Raw genomic sequence first — 21,173 nt, forward strand, 5'->3', positions numbered from 1 at the left:
ATATACACTACCAAACATAAAATAGATAGCTAGTGGGAAGCAGCCGCATAGCACAGGGAGATCAGCTCGGTGCTTTGTGACCACCTAGAGGGGTGGCATAGGGAGGGAGGGAGGGAGATGCCAGAGGGAAGAGATATGGGAACATATGTATGTGTATAACTGATTCACTTTGTTATAAAGCAGAAACTAATACACCATTGTAAAGCAATTATACTCCAAAAAAGATGTTAAAAAACAGAACAAAAACAAAAATAAAAGCTCTAGGGACCAGTGCCAGCAACCGTAGAGACCATGCTGCTAGCCTTCTTTGTTTTTCCTATACATTAGTGGGCTCAATAAAATGATGACACTTCACGTTGTATTGTCATTGCCTGTCATTGTCATTTGTTTGTCTTCCATGTTTGAAGGAAAGGACCATGTGTTACCTTTGAATCTTGAAACAAACACATTCAATAAAGTTTTGGTGGCTAAGGGAGTGAATAAGTGAAGTGACCTCTACATTTGACCATCATTGTAGTATAATAGGATGATGTAATTGAACTATAGACTTGATCACGTATGAATCCTGTTCTCCCATTTAGGCTTTTTACAGAATAAGGGTGGAAAAGGAAGAAATTAGTAGCAAGAAAGAGGAATGAAGGGCAGGGTAGTGTAGATGGGGAGGAATGAGTGAAAGTTAATCATTAGAGAACAGAAGAGATTGCAAGGTGAGAGGAAATAAGATTTATAGATGGAGAGAGAGAGAGAGCTATGGAAGAGATGAACATGTTGGTGGAATCAGCCAGTAAGCATCCAGGATTATAGTCAAGTAGTTCTCTGACCCACCAAACAGCATGTTGGGAAGATGGAGTACAGTAAACCATGGAGTTTCTCAGAGGGAAGCTGTTGCATAGATAAGAGAGTCTGATTATTCCATATTATTATTTTCCTTTCATGTTGGGAGGATGTACCAGTAACAGTTGGAGTCTCCTTTCAGCCAAATAGCTCCCATATGCTACATAATTCTGCTGCTGATTAAAATCCTATGGAAGATTCAGGCTGTATCTGGAACAATAGCAGGCTGAATTCGATTTATCAGCCTTCAGGGGAAGAAAAGATAATCAAATTTCCCCCTTCAGCAACTTTGGGACCATGCCATTTGCCGAGATGACAATGGATGTGAGTTGTACACTTTCTGTTTGTACACCTGCTTCCTGTTAATCACAAGTTCCTGGCATTTTGTGATATATTTTTCCCTATTGATATCTTATGGGCTTTGTCATTTAAAGGCAAGGGCATTTCTGTAAAAACTGTTACTGAAACATGTATGAAAAATTAGGGAGACCAGTAGGGAGACAGAGTTGTGGATGATGTGAAGAAAAACAGTCTTTAGTCAGAGAAATCTGGGTTTCAGTATGCTTTTTAACGTTTTAGTATGTGACCTGGACAAGTGATTTAAGTCCTCAGAACTTTGATTCCCTTATCTGTAAAATGGGGATAATGATATTTACATCAGATGATTATTTTATGGATTAAATTACATAATTTATGTTTGGCTGTGCATTCTGGAAAAATCTAGGTAGTGAGAATTGCAGAGAACTCTCGGCTCGAAAACACCATTCAAACCCCGGCCCTCAGAGACTTGGCCAAACTTTAACATGGCTTCTAGCAGCCTAAGACCTCGTGTCCCTGGGACAACGAGCCCCCTTTGGAGTTCTTGTTTTGAAAAGCTCAGGGATGTCAGAAGAATTTACTGTTTGTTCTAGCCAACACCAGGTCTCTTCTTAGAGCATCTACTAAGAAAGTCTTGCAATTGTGAATCCTTCCTCTGAACCTTTAAGATGTAGATGTATCTTCCATAACTCAGAAGTGTCTTTCTCAAGGACCTGAAAAACATTCCTTTGAAATGTAATAATCAGGAAGGCCAGGGGCTCTATCTCCTACACTCTGGGAAGATAGGATCCTAACTTTAAGAATTGCCAGGTAGCAGAGTCAGCTGGCTGGCCTAATCATGTTTACACCGATCAGCCCTTGGTAATTTTGAGTCCCTGCTCGCTTCCCTTTTCTACACCGTCATTCTGCCTTTAAAATCCCAGTCACCACTGTGCAAATCAGAATGGAGCTCAGCTCTTTCCCCTACTGTCAGTATTTACTGAATAAAATCTGTTATCACTCTAACTAATGTCTGGCTTTGTTTCTCTTTGGAAGTAAAAGCTGGCTTTGTGGTAACACCTACCAAACCTCTGCCCCCAGGTCTCTTTTAATGGTGTGTGTGTGTGTGTGTGTGTGTGTGTGTGTGTGTGTGTGTGTGTGTGTGTGTGTGTGTGTTTTCCGAAGGAGAGAGTGAAGTTCAGTCTTGTCAGGAAAGGTCATGGGAAGAAATTGGGAAAATGTGAGAAGGCTGTTGTGTGTTTCCTGACTGTCTCTGGGGAATAGGCTTGAGGGTTAGTTTCTTCTCATACATTTTTCAAAGGCCAGAAATATAACTTAAACAGCTTTCATTATTTTAGCTTAAACCAAAATGGAATTTAAGATGGATCCAGCTTAGGGCAAGGTGGGATGCAGATATTTAAAGGATGAAATTAGGGCTCTATTTCTTCCTCTAGATTATGCTGTTCAGTAAAATGCTCTGTGTTTACAGAAATGTTTTATATCTAAACTGTCCAATATGATAGCCTTTGTGACTATTAAGCACTTGAAGTGTGGCTAATAGCAACCGAGGAAATGAATGTGTTAACTTAATTTTAATGACTTCAAGTGTAAAGCCACATGTGGCCGGTGGCTGCCCTGGTATAGGGCACAGCTCTAAATCATGCTCTGCTTGCCTCTTCTTGGCTTTATTCTCAGGCTGTCTCCATGTGGTGTCAGTGGCTCCTGGAAACTGCAGAATTAGTTGGTCCTCAAATAATATGATCTCACAGAAGGAGAGAAAACCACCTCTTCTTCAGCAGCCTTATCCATCCCTGAGAAGGATTCGAATTGGCCTTGTTGAGGTAAGTCATGATGTGCAGGAGGGTGGACACTCATGGTCCACCCTGAGTCACATCCCGTTGTGGGCCATTCAGTTCACTGTCTTCCAGAATTGCTTTGAGTTTGAGAGAAATAGTTATCAAGTAGTGGTTAAAGCAAAAGTAGACCAACTTTTTGAGACAGGGCAAAAGTAGTGGTACCTTGTGGCCTTGGTGACAGAGTGCTGCACGTTGTTGAGGAATGGAGCATTTCTTCTTCATCACAGAGAGGGTTTGGCACCTAAAGTCCTGGTCAGGCAGCAGCAGAAACCGTACAATTTATAAAGCAGTGTCGTCAAAACAACAACAGCAGCATCCAATACGCATTCAAGGAATCTTATGTACAGAGAGCAATAAAAAGGTAGGAGAGTAAAAGACAGTAAGAGCATGACAGGTGTTATGTGGCCCCTGCTTCATGAGCACATGACAGACACTCTTCAGGAACTCTCAGAACGCTAGAGAGGATCTGATAGGCATCCGGAATACCTGTGAGTAAAGGTGGGAGTTAAATACAGGAAATAAGGCTTTACTATTAATGTGACAATAGCTGTGTTCAAGGGCTGGTAATGCTGAAGTATTTGAATTACATATTTAAGCACTTGGAACTATTAGGTGCTCAAATTTTACCTGCCAGTACCAGTGTATGCACGTACACAAACACAGCCTACATTCATTCCTCCTTGAATAAGTACACAGTTTTTCTGTGCTTTATCGAAGTTGGTGGTATGAAGGGACATGCTAGAGTTAACTTCAGGATTTAGCATATCCTTTAGAACTCTGAGGGTTCATTTTCTGAAACCATAAGAGTTAGAAAAATTCACTGTTGAGAATGTTGGAAGCAAATCTATAGACCAGGACTAACATTCAGCATTGTACAACATATAGCCATATCTTTTATTAAAATATAAAATGATTTTGGATGGACCTGTTATATATAGCAACTTTCCTGAGTCTCTCAAGTTTCCTCCTACCCCTTATTGCTTAAGGCACTTCTGCCTCTTGCCACAATCCAGCAATGGAAGGGTTGAGTCTCAACACGGGCAGGGGCCTCCGGGACCAAGGCACTCTAAACCAGCTTATGTTCACATTTGTTAGTGGTCTTGCCATTCATTTTCTCTAAAATCCCAATTGCTAAGCACCATCTTTGGCTCCTCAGGAAAACCCACAATGACCATTCATGTTCCACTAGCGTTTTATTTTGCTTGTGTTTATTCATCCACCTAAGTTGTTACTGATTTGCTGATTACATAACTTTTACATCCTCTTGTGATCAAACAGTAATGGAAATTTTAAGATATGTTGCCTCGTTTTAGGGAAGCTATAAAGTCTTTGCTTTATATCAGATGAATATATTAAGAAAAAGGTGTTAAAATTTGATTTTGTAATGATAGAACGCACAGAATCTGAAAAGAAATGTTGCAAGTGTGCCAGGAGACTGTGTCTTTTCTAAAGAAAACTGCCATTGGTAGCTGTAAGTTAGATAGTCATGATTAAAGATTTATGAGTGCATAGGGGGCACAAGCAACTGGGACGAAAACTGTGATCCATAGGCGCCATCACTTCCAATATAATCGCCTCAAGTCCTTGCCTTACAGGTGAACACGTGGTTCACCGGTAGAGAAATCTGTGTCCTGACTGGCTGAGGGTGCTCATTTTCTGTCAGGAATTCATATGCCAATGGTTTGGGCTTTCCTTCAGGAAATGAATATTCACCTTCTTTACCACAAAACCAATTTCTCTCCATGGTTTTATCTTTATGATATATAAATTGGTATCTTGTCAAATACACACACACACACACTTTGCATTCTAGTTATTGGCATACATAGGTTGATTTAGTTAGGTTATGATAAAATTGTTTATGGAGATTTCTGTGGAGGCTAAGTGATTGAAAAGTTTGGAAAAAGCTGTGGCCTTAATTCAAGGCAGTTTGGATCAATAATTCTGAAGGCAAAACTGTAGCTATTAATAAGCCTAAAACCTTGAGGGAAACAGAATTTTTCAGCTTTAGGCCATAGGGAATAAGAACACATTGTTTTGCAGTGTTTTTATGGTTTAAATTTTTGAGAGCTTCTGCAGTATAAGTCTCAACTCTTTTGCCGGGTGATAAACTCATCATGCTAGAGATGAAGCAATGAGTTCAGATAGGATTTGACTTCTTTAAACCATTTTCCCTTTTTGCTCAAATATGGATCAAAACCTAGAGAGGTGACTCTTGTTTCCTCTGCCTCATTACCCTAAAACTGTGAAGAAACTTTTGAGTTTGTAAATTCCAAATGTGAATATCTCAGAGGTCAAATTTCTCTAACTCAAAATCATGTCACAGAACAATAATACATGAGCCAGCAACTCAGATCTATGTTTCTTTAGTTAGATTTGTTTACTGAGGAACATTATGGCAACGGCTATGACTTCTGAAAGTCCAACCTCAGCATTTGAGAGCATTTAATATTTAATCAAGTGGCAGAGCAGCAAACTCATTTTGAGTAAGACATTAAAAAGAAGAAAGAAATGTCATATGTCATCAGCTGGAATAATTTAACTTGCAAATCAGATGTTGGCAAGAGCTGGTTGACAGCAGATGGCTCAACTCTTCTGTGTTTGACTCCAAACCTATCCTTTCCCATTTTGCATTGGAAATCTAATTAAAAGCCTTTTTATCACCATCAGATTAATTATAAACATGCCTTTTTATCTGGTAGGAAATTGACCTGTGCTTAACAAATTTCCCCCAAAACCCTCTATTTTCCAAGATTTTCAAGAAGAATTTTTTTCCAAGCTTATTTATTCAGACTAAATGCACCTAATCTTTATAGGTTAAATCCCATGAGCTACTACTTAGGCCAAATATGAGTTACTTATTTACTATTTAGGACATAAACTGATATTAACTTAAGAGTACTTGCTAATTTAATTTCTTTACTTCTAGTTAATTTGATGAAATTCATTGAAAGACAACTTTCTTCCAAGTAAATAATTTGCCATGGCAAATAGAATCTTATAAAGCTTAATTTTAAAGTCTTTTATCATATGGTGGTGCAATTAATATCAGAAAAAAGAACGTGTTTCATTAACTTGTCTGTCACTCCATGAGTTTATGATGTGAGAACTGACACTTCTGTGCCATCTGTTTGTATATGACCATAATAGAAGCCGTACATGCCAGCGGACTGAAGTATTTTCATAGAGTAAATCCACAGGTATGGGCTCAACATTTCAATAAGTGTTAGATTATTCCCCACACATAATTTTGTCATTATTAGACTAATTCTTGTAGTAATGCATAAATTTTGAAAAAGCTAGTGCTATAAAAATGGGCAGGAATGAGTATATTTCCTCAATATACAAAGGAACTGTGTATTTCAGTGGTTAAAATAAAAGAGAGAGTGATCATCTGGCTTTTACTTAGGATGTAGAAAGCTGGAAAGAGCATCATTACTACCCTTACAATGAAAAAGAGAGATAATCTGCAAATTAATAGTTGTCCTTGAATTTATCAGAGAGCTGAGGTTGTAGAGCAGTCAACTAACTCAAAATCTAAAGAAAAACATTCTTCTGGAAGGAGAAGGAAAATATGAGCAATTTCTTTCCTGGGGTAAATGCTAAACCCCATGCAAGCTGTTCATGAGAATTCAGCTAAAATTTCTGACGAGTTACTTCAGACTGTGGACCGGCATGAGTGTATAGAATCTCTTGGGAGCTGCAGTCACAAGGGGAAATTGCCCATATGTACACGATCTTCTCCACAGACCATGTATGTACTTATAAGAGAGATTAGGGGCTGGGTTGGAGACCTGAGAAAGCCTCTATTTTGGTGAAGGTATGGGAGAGGAGAACAACAGCTCTTGTGGAAAAGGTGTAAAGCCTCACCTAGAACCTTCTCTCTTACCTTCTTTATGGGGTAAAAGCTTAAGCTGATGTGGGAAGGACAGCAGATATTGTCACCCTCAGGCCAGAAGTGAACATGCATTGCAATTAGGTGAAGGAAATAACAAAACACCATCTGCCCTTAGGGGAGGGACAGAAAAACACCCTGAGCCTAGACCACTTAGAGCTCTACCTTTGGGGGAGGAGTATGACCACAAAAAAGGCCTCATATCCAAGATCTGGACACACAGTGCCTTCCTCAGATTGAGGTTGAACCAGAACAACAGAAAATGATTCCCTGTTCCCCCTCTTCCATTCTTCTTTATCAGGCTGGCAAGTGACCCATAGCAGTTGTCATATGTATAATGCTGGGAGAAGGGCAAAGTGAAGAGAGAGATCTTTTCTCAGGCACAAAGGAAAAACCTAAAACTGAGAGGCAAGCAGCCCTTGAGAAAAAATCTTCTGAAAAAGTATTCCTCACTCTAAGTACAAGTTAAAACCAGAGAATTTTGTGGTGCCCTGAGGGTAACCATAGAAGCCAAAATAACAACAACAACAAAAAAAGACTCAGCTCAATTCCTGACTAGACTGACACAAACTCTTATAATCCAAAGAGAAAAGGCATGCCTATTTCCAGGCATAAATACTATTTACAGTCATCTCTACTCTTCCACACAAGATATTCAGCTTTCAGCTAAAATGCAGGGCATACAAAGAAGCAAGGGGGAAAAAAAGCAACAATACACTGTCAAGAGACAAAACAATCAACAGAACCAGATCAAATATGATTCATATTTTAGGTTTAAAATAGCTGAATAATGTGACAAAGATTCTGGAGGAAAAAGTAGACAATATGCATGAATAGATATGGAATCTCAGCTGAGAGATGGAAACTATGATAAAGAACCAAATGGAAATGGAAGAAATTAAAAGCATGGTTATCGAAGAGATGAATGCCTTTGATGAATTTATCAGTACAATCAATACAGTAAAAAAAAAAAAAAAAAAAAGAAACAGTAAAGTTGGAGATAGGTCAAGGGAAGTTTTCCAAACTGACAAGCATGAAACAAAAAACCATAACGGTTCTTCTAAGAGCTAAGGGACAATAGTAAATGGTATAAAATAAATGGAATTGGAATCATAGAGAAGAGAGACTGAGCAGAAGAAATGTTTGAATAGATAATGACCAAGAATTTTTCAAAAGCAGTAAATTATAAGAACTATAGATCTGTGAAGCTCAGAGAACACCAAACAATAAATACTTCCAAACACACCTAGAAACATAACTGTTCAAACTTCTGGAACCTGAAGATAAAGAGAAAATATTGAAGGCTGCCAGATAAAAAGTACACATTGTATACAAAGAAACAAAAATAAGGATTGGAACAGACTTCTCATCATGAACTATGAAATCTAGAGACAAGGGAGTAACATCTTAAAGTGCTGGAAAAACAACAACAAAACCTGTCAGCCCAGATTTCATACTCAAAGAAAATATTTTATAGAATTGAAGGAGAAATAAATACTTGCAGAAAAAAACAAGAACTGAGAGAATTCCTTACAAGCATACCTATTATTTATTCCTTAAAGGAAGTTCTTCAAAAATAAGGACTAAGATACCAGACAATAACTAGGATCTACACAAAGAAAGAGTGCTGGAAATGGCATTCATGAAGGAAAATTTAAAATTTAGTTTTCTTATTTTGAATTTCTGTAAAGATAGCTATGAAAAGCAAACATTATATCAAAGTATTACATGTTTATGGTATATATAAAGTAAAATGCATGACAATAATAGCACAAAGGATAGGAAAGGAATTTAAATTACAATGTTATAAGTTCCTTATAGTGCACAATTAATTAAATGTGAATATTGTAAACTCTACGGCAGTCATTAGGGTGTGTAAAACTTTTAAATAATAACCCCAAATTGGAGATGTTAGTAGATTTAAAACCAATCATTTAAATAATTACATTAAATTTAAACTGTGAAAATATACCAAATAAAAATTAGAGATTTTCAGATTGGATAAAAAAGTAGCACCCAACTGTGTCCTGACAACAAGATCTACTTTAAATATAATGAAATAGATTAAAGTAAAAATATGAAAATAATATAGTGTGGAACCATTAATCAAAAGAAAACTAAAGTGTCTATATTAATGTCAGAGAAAGTGGACTTCAGAATAAGGAATAGTACTAGGACAGTATTCATAGTGATAAAAGGGACAATTCAATAAAAGAATAGTAATCTTAAATATGTATGCACCTAACAACAGAGCTTAAAGTATATGAAATAAAACAGACAGAACTGATAAGAAAAATAAATCTACAAGTAGAGTTAGAGACTTCAACTTTAAGTATTAGATTAAACAAATAGAAAGTTGGTAAGGAAACAGAGGATTTCAACAACACTATTTACCAAATGGATCTGTTAGATACATAAAAAACACTTCAAATCACAGCAGTAGAATATATGTTTTTCTCAAGAGCATATGGAACTTTCACCAAGATAGATATTATTCAAGATAGACCAATAAAGATTCAAAATCATTTAAGGTTTGGTCTCAGATCAAATGGGATTTAAACTAGAAACCAGCAACAGTAAGATATCTGAAAGATTTCCAAATATTTGAAAATAAACACTTCAAAATAGCCCATGGTTCAAAGAGAATGTCACAAGGGAAATTCAAGCATGTTTTTAATCAAATGAAAATAAAAGTTCTATGTGTCAAAATTTGTGGGATGTAGCTAAAGAAGTTTAGAGTTAAATATATAGCTTTTAATGCTTTTTATTTGAAAAGCAAACTTTTATTTTTTTAATTTATTTTTAAAATTAATTAATATTTATTGGAGTATAGTTGCTTTACAAGGATTTTTTTCCTATTATAGATGGTTTATTATTTGTCGACCACATTTATGAAGACCATTATAAAATTTTGTTGAAATACAGTAAGGAAGATCTAAATACATGGTGAGCTATAACTTGTTCATGGATAGAAAGAGTTAGTATCATTAAGATGTTAATTCCTCCAAAATGGTCCTATGGATTACATGTAATTTCATCTAGACTCCCTATGGGGATTTTCATGGAATTAGACAAGTGAATTCTACATTTATATGGAAATGCAAAGAGCTGAGATGATCCTGAACAAAAGCAAAACAGAACTTTCCCTACCAGACATCATGATGTAGTCACAAAATGGAATAGTATACAGCAAAGAAAATGAACAAACCACAGATAATATGCATCAATATGCATGAATCTCAAAAAATATTAACATTGAGCCAAAACAAAAAAAGCCACAGATACGTAAAATATTCCAGTTTACACATTTAGAAAACAGGCAAGTGGAGCTATATTTCTTAGGGATACATACACATGAGATGAAACAATGAGGAAAAGCACAGGGATTATTAATAAAATCCAGAGAAATAGCTACAAGGGACTGATAATAATTAAGTTAGGTGGTGAATACACAGGTGTTCATTTTATTATTCAAAGTGTCTTCTTACACATTATTCTCTTTGTGTATATTTTATAATAAAACAGTTTAAAAGATGGAATGCTCAGAAAATAGTGAGTCATGTTGAAACCCTAAACAAAGAATGTATTAAATTTTGCCATGCTTTTTTAGAATATTTTAACAAAACAACCGTAACTGAAAGGGAACAGGAGGGGTCCCTCAAAAGTAATGTGGTCCAAAGTTTAAAACTCCAATTTTTTTAACATCTTTATTGGAGTATAATTGCTTTACAATGTTGTGTTAGTTTCTGCTGTATAACAGTGAGTCAGCTATATGTATACATATATCCCCATATTCCCTCCCTCTTGCGCCTCCCTCCCACCTTCCCTATCCCACCCCTCTAGGTGGTCACAAAGCACCCAGCTGATCTCCCTGTGCTATGCAGCTGCTTCCCGCTAGCTATCTGTTTTACATTTGGTAGTGTATATATGTCAGTGCTACTTTTTCACTTCATCCCAGCTTACCCTTCCCTCTCCCTGTGTCCTCAAGTCCATTCTCTACGTCTGCATCTTTATTACTGCCCTGCAACTAGGTTGATCAGAACTATTTTTTTTTTTTTTTTAGATTCCATGTATATGTTTAGCATACAGTATTTGTTTTTCTCTTTCTGACTTACTTCACTCTGTACGACAGACTCTAGGTCCATCCACCTCACTACAAATAACTCAATTTTGTTTCTTTTTATGTCTGAGTAATATTCCATTGTATATATGGGCCACATCTTTTTTATCCATTCATCTGTCAATGGACACTTAGGTTGCTGAAAAGCAAAGTTTTAAATCAACAATTTAAGATTCCACTTCAGGAGACTAGAAAAAAAAAAAAAGAGAAAATTAAGCCCAAAGCAAATATCATAGAAGAAATAATAACAGAGCAGAAGCCAATGAAATTAAAAACAGAAACATATGAGAGAAAATCATAGTAAGCAAAAGCCAGTTTCTTGAAAATGACAGTAAAATTGATGAACCTTTAGTCAGGTTAACCAAGTAAAATGAGAGACAACACAAATTGTAAATATTGGAATGAAAAGGGGTATGTTACCACAAACCTTGTAGACATTAAAAGAATAAGCAGAGACTACTGTAAAGAATTCAGTGCACATGAGTTCAACAATTTATATAAAATGGACAAATTTCTTGAATGATAAAAACTGCCAACGATCACTCAAGAAAAATAACCTGAATGGATCTATAGATCTCTGTAGATTTCTATCCATATTTAGAATACATCCACAATGTTTAAACAACCTGCCCTTTGCTCCAGAGAAAGACACTGTCTCTCTCCTCCATGGCTGTTCACTATAAAAACATTCTTGAAAGATAGTATGGAACAAAGACAGTAAGTTCCTCTGCTTATAAGATGTGAATAAATGCAAGAGACCCATGGAGAATTGTCTCCTAACTGGATTGAGATGACTTAGGGATGGTTGAAATTCTGTAGACTCTGGTTCTTCTTATATCTTATGTGTAGCTCTTCAGAAGTTCCAAATGAGAAACTGAGAGCCTGGGAATTTTCTAAGTCCCCTGTTTTTTCGATGGTCTTGAACAACAATTTCTCTCTCTTTAGCAGTGGAAGATTACAGAAAAATTCATCCTGCATTTCACTGGTTTTGTATCTTTTGTCCCACGAGATTATTCAAAGCTCTTTTGACTTCTCTGCCCCTTAACAGAGGTCATGAGACTCCTGGGTCAGAGTCAAAGGACAGTTTCTTTTAGCAGTGTGTCATAGCACAATTTTCTAGTTTTAGTTTTCCACACCCTATCACTCAGATGTGGACACAACGAGCGTCAGTTGACACCTGCACACACAGAGGGGTGTGTAGTCCCTTGACTTAATTCTTGACATTTAGTCTCACTCCAAGAATTGCCTGAGAGAAGAAATGGCCAACAGATTGTCTGCTCACCTCTCTGTGGTTCCAGTGTCTCTGTGATTTTGGCTCCTCGAATTCTAGAAGCTTCAGCCAGTCTCTAATGCCTTAAATCAAATGCTTCTTTATTTTCCTTTTACCTGGCTCTTCTACTTTTTCCTGAGAGGACTACTGGTTTCTGCAAGTAATTCCACCTTAGCTGCTTGCAAGATTCTTCAATTTAGTCACACTTCAAATTATATTACATATTAGTTTCTTGTTTGTTTTCCGTCTTTCTTAGGACTATAAGCTCTGTGAAATCAGTTTACTTTTGTTAATTCTTCAGTGAATCCCCAGTGCCTTGAAAAGCACATGGCAACTGGTAAGCATTCAGTAATATTAAGTAAGTAGACAGCTGGACTCATTTAGGTGAAAAATGATAAAATCACAATTTAAAAAGTTTCTAGCTGGATGTCTGCTGACATATCTAATCATTTCTACTTCTACATATATCTCTGTTAGTACATATTTTCTCAGTGAAAATAGCTCACATTTTAGCATATAAATTTATTAATGCACAGATATGTCTTTAGCTCTAACCAGGGGGAGATACATAAATGTTCTGTGAGTTTAGACATAGTTACCTTTTTCTCTGTGACCTAAAAGAAGGTGTACATAGAGATTATTTTGTGCACACATCCTGTTTCTTCTCCTTGTAGAGCTTTTCAACTCTCTGCAGCTTCATGCCTGCTGTCTTCTTCCTTTCATCAAAATTACACTCATTTTGGATCCAGTTAAAAAGTCACCTTTTATAAAAAGTCTTCTGAGACTTTTTCATGGTAACTCAATTATTCTCATCTCCATGCTCCCACAGCTCTGCATACATTTATCTGTTACAGCCCTTATTATACCATCTTTTAGTTAATTGCTTACATGGCCTGGGTTCCTACCTGATTACTGAACTCCTTTCGTAAATGTCTTTGTGTCCTTAGTACCTAGCACATGGTCCGGCACATAGAAGTGTTTTAGAAAATGTTGCTTGGATGCTTTAGTAAATTTAAAATGCTATCTTAGGAATATGCACATTTAAAAAAGACAACAAAATGAAACTAATTTTGGAATTTTGACTAGCAATCAGCTGTGTATGGAAGCCACTGAAGGAAGGGGAGGCCTTCCCAGAGCCACTTGACTCTATTATTCTGTTTATTCATGAACTTACACACTTTAAATCCTTTTTCCACAAGTTATATTTTTGGAATCAGCTTTGATTTGCGGGGAGGGGAGGCTATAGGGTGTCATCTATATGGTATAATTTTAAGAGAACCAGCAAGATTTTCCTCTCTCTATTTGTGTTAGGAATTCCACATATAGTAATCTACTGCCTTGTTTTAGCTCTGCAATCATGCTGTAGACTCATCTTTAAAAATACTTTTACGTAGGGACATATATCAACTTATTAAGTAGATAGTTTCTCTTTGTGATAGAAGAAATCTGATCTGGTGATACCATGCACATCTGGAGAGGGGTATGAATAACAGAAAGGGTAGAACAGAGATAGCAAGGTTGACAAATGGGGAAACCAAAGACCACTGGTGAATTATTGGCACCTTTGTAAAAAATTTAATCTTCCCTCGAGATGCTATTTTTATATTGTATTTTCCTACTCTACCAAAATAATGCAAATAGTGCTCTGTCTCCTTAAGTGTTTATTTAGTAGACTGTTATATGTCTCAGATGTTGAAAAAAGTTTGGGTTTGTTTTGAAAAGCATATGAAGGCCATTTAGTATGAGAACAAATTTACAGAGACATGAAAATATCCCAATATTTTCTGTTTCTGACTTAACTATTCAAATCACATGTGAAAATAGGTATTTTATCCTATTTTTGCTCTTTACCACCAAACGTTAAGAATTATAATAGCTTTAATGCAAATCTATTTTGGTTTGCTTTTTATAGGTTAATGGCAGTTTAAGTATCTTGGACCATGAGTACTTCTGTTTGGCATGACGTTGCTCTATACTTGCAAAAGAATTTGCTTTTGTAAATAGACTGCTGTGTCTCTCACCGGCAATATTTAGAGGCTGTAGATATAGGTAAAAGGATGGTGATGGTAGGCTTATTTAAGTTGGCCACAACCAAAATCAATATCTGTAAACCTTTTCTCGACATGTGCTTACAATATAGAACCATGTGTTGCATGTATATGATATGATTAAAGAATCCTTAGCTTCTGTGAAAAAGCATACCTATATTTTTGCGTTGAAGAGTTTATCTACATAATGAGATGTCACCTCACACCTGTTAAGATGCCTATTACAACAACAACAAAAAAGGTAACAAGTGTTGAGAAATTGAAACCCTTGTGCACTGTTGGTGGGAATATAAAATGATGTAGCCACTATGGAAAATAGTATGTAGGGTTCTCAAAAAATCACAAATAGACTACCACATGAACCAGCAACCCCTTTTCTGGGTATATAGCCAAAAGAATGGAAGTTAAATCTGGAAGAGATATCTGCACTCCCATGTTCATTGCACCATTATTCACAATAGCTAAGACATGGAAACAACCCAAATGGCCAAACTGATAAAGAAAATGTGGTAAGCACACAAAATTTTTTGAAGAGTGTAGATGTCGTATTAAGTGTTCTTAACAAACACATATACACACACACATACACAAAAGCAGAAGGACACAAAACTTTTGGAGGTGATGGATATGTTTATTACCTTAATTGTTGTGATGGTATCACAGGTTCTGCCTATGTTCAAACTCATCAAATTATATACATTAAATACATGCAGTTTTTCGTATATTAATTATACCTCATTAAAGCTGTGGGGAAAAGAAGAAAGAACATGCTTAAAAAAGTTTAACAGTGGAACGGTAGAACTAACCATGCAGAGGATGTAGGTTACAGCTAAGCCGAGGGCCTTTGTTAGTTCCCCTGTCCTCCTGGTAATATATGGGACTTGAGCTCACCTCATTCCTTATCCAGTCTCTTTACTTTCTCTTTTTTCTTCGGAGTACTTAGGAGCTCACAGCCCTCACTTGCAGGAGGCAGAAGGGTGTAGGGGTTGAAGCACAAACTCCAGACTTTGGCTCTTCATAACTATGTAACGTTGGGCAGGGAACCAATCCTCAGATTCTGTGTAGTTATGTGTGAACATGAGGTTTAAAAACAATACCTACCTATGAGGTTGTGGTGAGGGTTTAATTAGATAATACACAAAGCACAGTGCTGGAAGACAACAAATATTTAATAAATAATAGTTGCCATTATTATTATGGTTAATGTAATGATATTTCCCCCCTCCTCATACTTCCAAAAGGGATGGAAAATGAGCACTTCACTCACCTCGAGGAAAAGTTATGGTGGATTAGGGGAAGAGCCTCTTTTCACTCTCAGTTCACTCCTACCCATGGATGAAAGACTAGGAAAGTTTATGTTAGGAACATTCAATTCCTAATGTGCCCAGTCCAACTCCTTCTTACTTTTTAGAGCCTGTTTGCCCACAGGGCATTAAATTCTGGTATTTTCTCCACCAAGTCTGCCTCTGGCTTGCTGTTGTCCAGCTATGCCAGTGTCTAATTTAGGATGAAGTGTAAACAAGCTCATTTAACTGCAGATCTTGAGCCACATTCTGCAGTCAGCTTTATCAGTAGTAAGTGTGATAATTTTATCTCCATCTGTCTGACTTTCCTCCCTCTGTTATGAAGTTGAACATGGAAAGTGAAAGGGTTATTTACTTGCCCCCTTACTCCCCCAGGTTTTCATTTTCTAAATTATTGCTGTGTCTTTGGTGCTATTAACTGGAGTTATCATTGTGGAATTTCTTTACAGTTTGAGCCTTAGGCATTATTCCCCCACCTGCTGGCTGCCCCCTTGCCAGGCAATAGCCATTGCCCCTGTTGGACTGCTTCCACAAATGCCTTTGGCCCTGGTCCCATCACAGCTGCAGGCTGATGTGGGAGATAGTGCTGCCTTAGACACTTTCTCAGTGTTTGCCACCGCCCCTTCCACTGTTGCCATCACAGAGATATGGCCGCCTGATGTGGCCAGCATCCGGAAGGCACATTCCACACAGTTTAGGAAACAGTATCTTTTAGTGCCAGGCCCCATGGACTGGCCCTGGGAGCTCTCTTCTGCAAACGAAGTAAGACACTTCTCCAAATATTCAGGATATGTGCTGTGTTTAATCTGCCTACACTGTGAGAATGGTTGCTTTTCCATTCCCATGTAGATTGCCTCCTTGTTGAATATACAGATTTCCTCCTTAGAAGCACTCCCATTATTGTGTATCAACACTTAATCCTTCTCTTTTAGGGATCTTCTCCTCTATAGTGAGAAAAACTCTCCTCTCAAGGTTTGGCTGACAGCTGCTGAAATGAATACCTGGTCAGAGATTGTGTGGCCAGAAGCAAAAGCATATTGTCAGTCATGCAGGAATTTCCTGGCCTATGTTCTATGCAAACAGCTGCTGCATTTTCAGTTTTTAACTTGGCAGGCCTTATTTTAAATATGCATTGCCAAAAATTATGGCTCATTTACTGTACTTTCCTTCTCCCAATTGGAAAAGGAGGGTCAAATAGAGAGCTAAAGTGGGGTCGATATGGAGTTGGACCTCTAGTAAATGACAATATTTACTTATCAGCATCAGATGTTTTGGGGGTATTCGTGTGGTCTGTTCCATTTATGTATGTATATATGTGTGTGTGTGTGTGTGTATACACACACACACACACATATATATCTTATGTATATATTATATATATATATTATGTGTGTATGTATTTATGAAGCAAATCAGCCATAGGTTTTTACAGAGTAGACAACCATGAAATTAACGGTTTGTGATGGTTTCCTAATGCCTACGGAGATTTCTGGTCTAGTAAAACATGATCTTTTACAACCCTGAAATAGTGTTTATTTCCGTTACTAAAATTTCTTATATCAGGTATTACTCTTACAACTATTCCCCACCAGTTGATTTTCATGTCTTGTTAAAAAAATAAGGGAGAGAATTTGTGATACTTGGGACTCAAAAGTCCCCATCCCTTTTTATTGTCTCATTTTTGATAACTGTAACTGCTGTGGACATAGTTCTGGTGGTCTGCATTACTGAACCTCTTTTCTATGCCACACCCTCTCCCTTCCAGTGCACTTTCCATATTACTATTGGTGATACAGATCAAAATGTAAATCTGACCATGTCACACTCCCCTGTGTTCAAACTCTTGCCAGTTTCTAATTTCCTACTGAATAAATCTCCTACTCTTTATCTTAGCATAAAGGGAAGACCCTTCAATATCTAATGTGAAACTCTTTCCAGACTTCTACCTTGGAGCTCTTCTTTCTAGCTTCTTCCCTACTTCTTCCTCATCCATTCCTTCCCTGGTAACCATAATTCTAATTAAGTACTCTTTTGGAACATATCATGCACTTCCATGCCTCTGAGAACTTCTTCATGATATTCACATTGAATGTTACCTCTAGATTCCTTTGTCTCCCTTGTCTGCTTGGAGAATTTATACCCATCCTTCAGGACCCAACACAAACAATACCTTATTATGAAGTCCTCATGTTAATTGTACAGTATTTCTTTGTTTGCACGTTTGTCTAACCAACTAGTTGTAAGCTCTTCAAGTGTGGAGATAGTACTTTATTAAGTTTCTTCCTGAGATTTATGCCCATTGTATTGGAGCAGGAGGGAGAGAAAAACAGATGTCTACCTCCTCGTACAAGTGCCTGCAAAGACATCATTTCCTCTTTCTGTTTGTCATCACAGCAGGTCTAAATTATTGTCTAAGGGCCCAGCATGTGTGGGTGTTGGTAGCCTCAACTGGCCCTACTGTTGCGGCATTCAGACCTAAGCAGCTCCCTCAGGTATCGTTAGCTCTTGAGAGATGCTGCCTCATCTTCTGGCTGGTGGTGTCTTGCTCATGTTCTTTTCCTCTGAGGCTAAGCTCTGCCCTGCATTAGTTGACTAGCCTGGAGGCTCCAATCTCATCTTCCCCCTATGGCTCAATTGTGTGGACTAAAGGCAATGTGTGCTTTACTCTGAAGAGCTGGTACTCCATGCAGCTTCCTGGCCTCCTTTCACCTTGGCTGATTTCCCAGGCCCTTTCTCCTCAGTACAAATAAATGAACTCAGTTTACCCTCATAACAATCCTATGCAGTATATACTATTATGAACCCAGTTTTACAGAAGAGGAAACTGTGGAACAGAGACACAAAGTCAAAAGAACCAGGATTCAAACCCAAGCAGACACCAGAGTCGTGGCGCCAGACTCCATGCTCTTAACCAGTGTACTGCAGTCTTTATATTAAACATTGTGCTTAAAACGGGAGATAATTAATATATGCTTATTGCCTATAACATGACAGTTAATTATATATATATGATGTATATGAAATGTATATATTCATTGAATCATTGAATCCTCCCACCAAATGTGAGAAAATGGTGGAACCATGATTGAAATTCTGGTTTTATCACTCTAAAGTAAATGATTTTTTCACTTAATACAATTTTTTTTATAGTTTGTATGCCAAAAGTAGTTTTTGAAGATCTTTTTTAAAAGTAAATTTATTTTATTTATTTATTTTTGGCTGCGTTGGATCTTTGATGCTGCATGTGGGCTTTCTCTGGTTGTGGTGAGCAGGGGCTACTCTTCGTTGCAGTGCGCAGGCTTCTCATTGCGGTGGCTCCTTTTGTTGCAGAACATGGGCTCTAGGCACACGGGCTTCAGTAGTTGAGGCTTGCAGGCTCTAGAGCACAGGTTCAGTAGTTGTGGTGCATGGGCTTAGTTGCTCCGCGTCATGTGGGATCTTCCCGGACTAGGGCTCGAACCCATGTCCCCTGCACTGGCGGGCAGATTCTTAACCACTGGACCACCAGGGAAGCCCTGAAGATTTATTTTTAAAGGAGGGGTAACTTCCCCGTTTTATAAAAGTATTCATAACAAAGGTAGCTATAGTAAGGATAGTGAACAATCTTAGGACCTGAAAGGTTTTCGTGTGCATTGACATTTTGTCTTTTTTTTCAGCCCATAGTGTCAAATAGCCTGGCTTTTTTCTTTTTTTTTTTTTTTTAAAGGTAGACTGAATGAAAGCATCAGTTTTTATTCCAGTGACTCAGTCCCCATTGTTTGAAGCAGATTAGAATGGATAAGTTGAGCTCTGTATGTTGTACACCTCAGTTATCCACAGAGACAGGCTGTCAAGTTTACTGTGGAAGTTCTTGGTGTTGCAGGTATGAATGTTTATCTGTTTGTGCTATGTCATCATAACTAGGTTTTTGCCTTTTAAATAGACCATCAGATTAACACATTAAAGCAACATCCCTGATTCTCATGGAACATTTGAATTATGTACAGCAGTGTGTGTTTTAATCGTTTATTTTAATCATGTTCCTCACCCTGCAGCTTAAAATGAAAGATACTGAAATCAAAATATGTAGCATCAAATCACTCTGATTATTTCAGATAGATTACACTTGTTAGTACCTAAATGGAGAGGTGCTTTTGTAAATTTTTGCATTTTTGTTTGTTTGTGAGGCCCCCTCCTTTAAAAATTTTTTTTTTCTACTAAAAATTTGTTAGGTTGCAACGTCAGTTGACACTATAATATTTCTTTTTTCTTTTATGTTTGGATACTGGTTTTCCAGACTAACTGGCTTTCCTGGGAACTGTGACTCTGGCTACAACATGAAGACTGAAAGCTTTCCTTTCTGTACTTCTAGAGGAGACTTCAGTGCACTCATGGAGAGAGAGACAAGGACCAGACTTTTGACATAACTGGCTTTGGCCCTGTGAATGAATGTTTCCTGAGCATTGGAAAGCTGGTGGCAAGATACGAGAACCACAAATGGGCTATGGGGAAATGCATTCAATGAAGCAAAAAATCTCTAAAAAGATGATTTTGCATCTCCAATGCATTTCCAACACATGGCAGATAATCTTAGCTTCTGCTATGACTTATAAGCCCAAATAAGGCAGTTCTTTGAGTTCTCTGGCACATTTGCAACCGATGGCTTTCCTTGAATGAATATTGTGGCGGTGGATTCATTGGCTGTGTAAAAACAAACTGCTCATTCCTTATCTATGCTGAAAGGTCATCTGGCTTGTGTATCAGGTGCCACCTCAGGGATGTCAGCCAGTATCCTGTGGTGCATTCAGCCCAGTCATTGTGCCCTGTCAGCGAGGCAGTCATAGAGTTCCATTTGTACAGAGGTACAAAGATAGAGACAAGCTGTATTGGCTTTTTCTTCTTTTTTTTTTAAATTAATTTTTATTGGAGTATAGTTGATTTACAATATTGTGTTAGTTTCAGATGTACAGCAAAGTGAGTCAGTTATACATATATCCACTCATTTTTAGAATCTTTTCCCATAGAGGTCATTACAGAGTATTGAGTAGAGTTCTCTGTGCTATACAGTAAGTTCTTATTAGTTATCTATTAATATTTTATATATAGTAGTGTGTATATATCAATCCCAATCTCCCAATTTATCCCTCCCCCTTCCCCCTTGCTAATACATAAGTGTCTTTTCTACACCTGTGACTCTATTTCTGTTTTGCAAATAGGTTCATTTGTACCATTTTTTTAGATTCAACATATAAGTGATATCATATGATATTTGTCTTTCTCTGTCTGACTTACTTCACTTGGTATTACAATCTCTAGGTCCATCCATGTCTCTGCAAATGGCAGTATTTTGTTCTTTTTCATGGCTGAGTAATATTTCATTGTATATATGTCCTACATCTTCTTTCTCCATTCATCCATTGATGGACATTTAGGTTGCTTCCGTGTCCTGGTTATTGTAAATAGTGCTGCAATGAACATTGGGGTGCATGTATCTTTTCGAATTATGATTTTCTCTGGATACATGCCCAGGAGTAGGATTGCTGGACCATATGGGAGCTCTATCTTTAGTT

At 37.4% G+C, this 21,173-nt stretch overlaps 1 protein-coding gene across 1 annotated transcript in view; it reads left to right on the plus strand.

Annotated features, from left to right (window-relative positions):
• Positions 1 to 2,924: 2,924 nt before the first annotated feature.
• The window catches only part of LOC309823267 (zinc finger MYM-type protein 6-like), a 180,103-nt gene continuing 161,854 nt past the window's right edge, over positions 2,925 to 21,173 (plus strand). The window contains exon 1 of the mRNA XM_082655438.1: positions 2,925 to 2,972. The gene's annotated coding sequence lies outside the window, so the exon portion shown is untranslated. The remainder of the gene's footprint in view (positions 2,973 to 21,173) is intronic.

Source organism: Grampus griseus (assembly GCF_964374135.1).
Source record: "Grampus griseus genome assembly, chromosome: 5".
Classification (NCBI taxonomy): domain Eukaryota; kingdom Metazoa; phylum Chordata; class Mammalia; order Artiodactyla; family Delphinidae; genus Grampus; species Grampus griseus.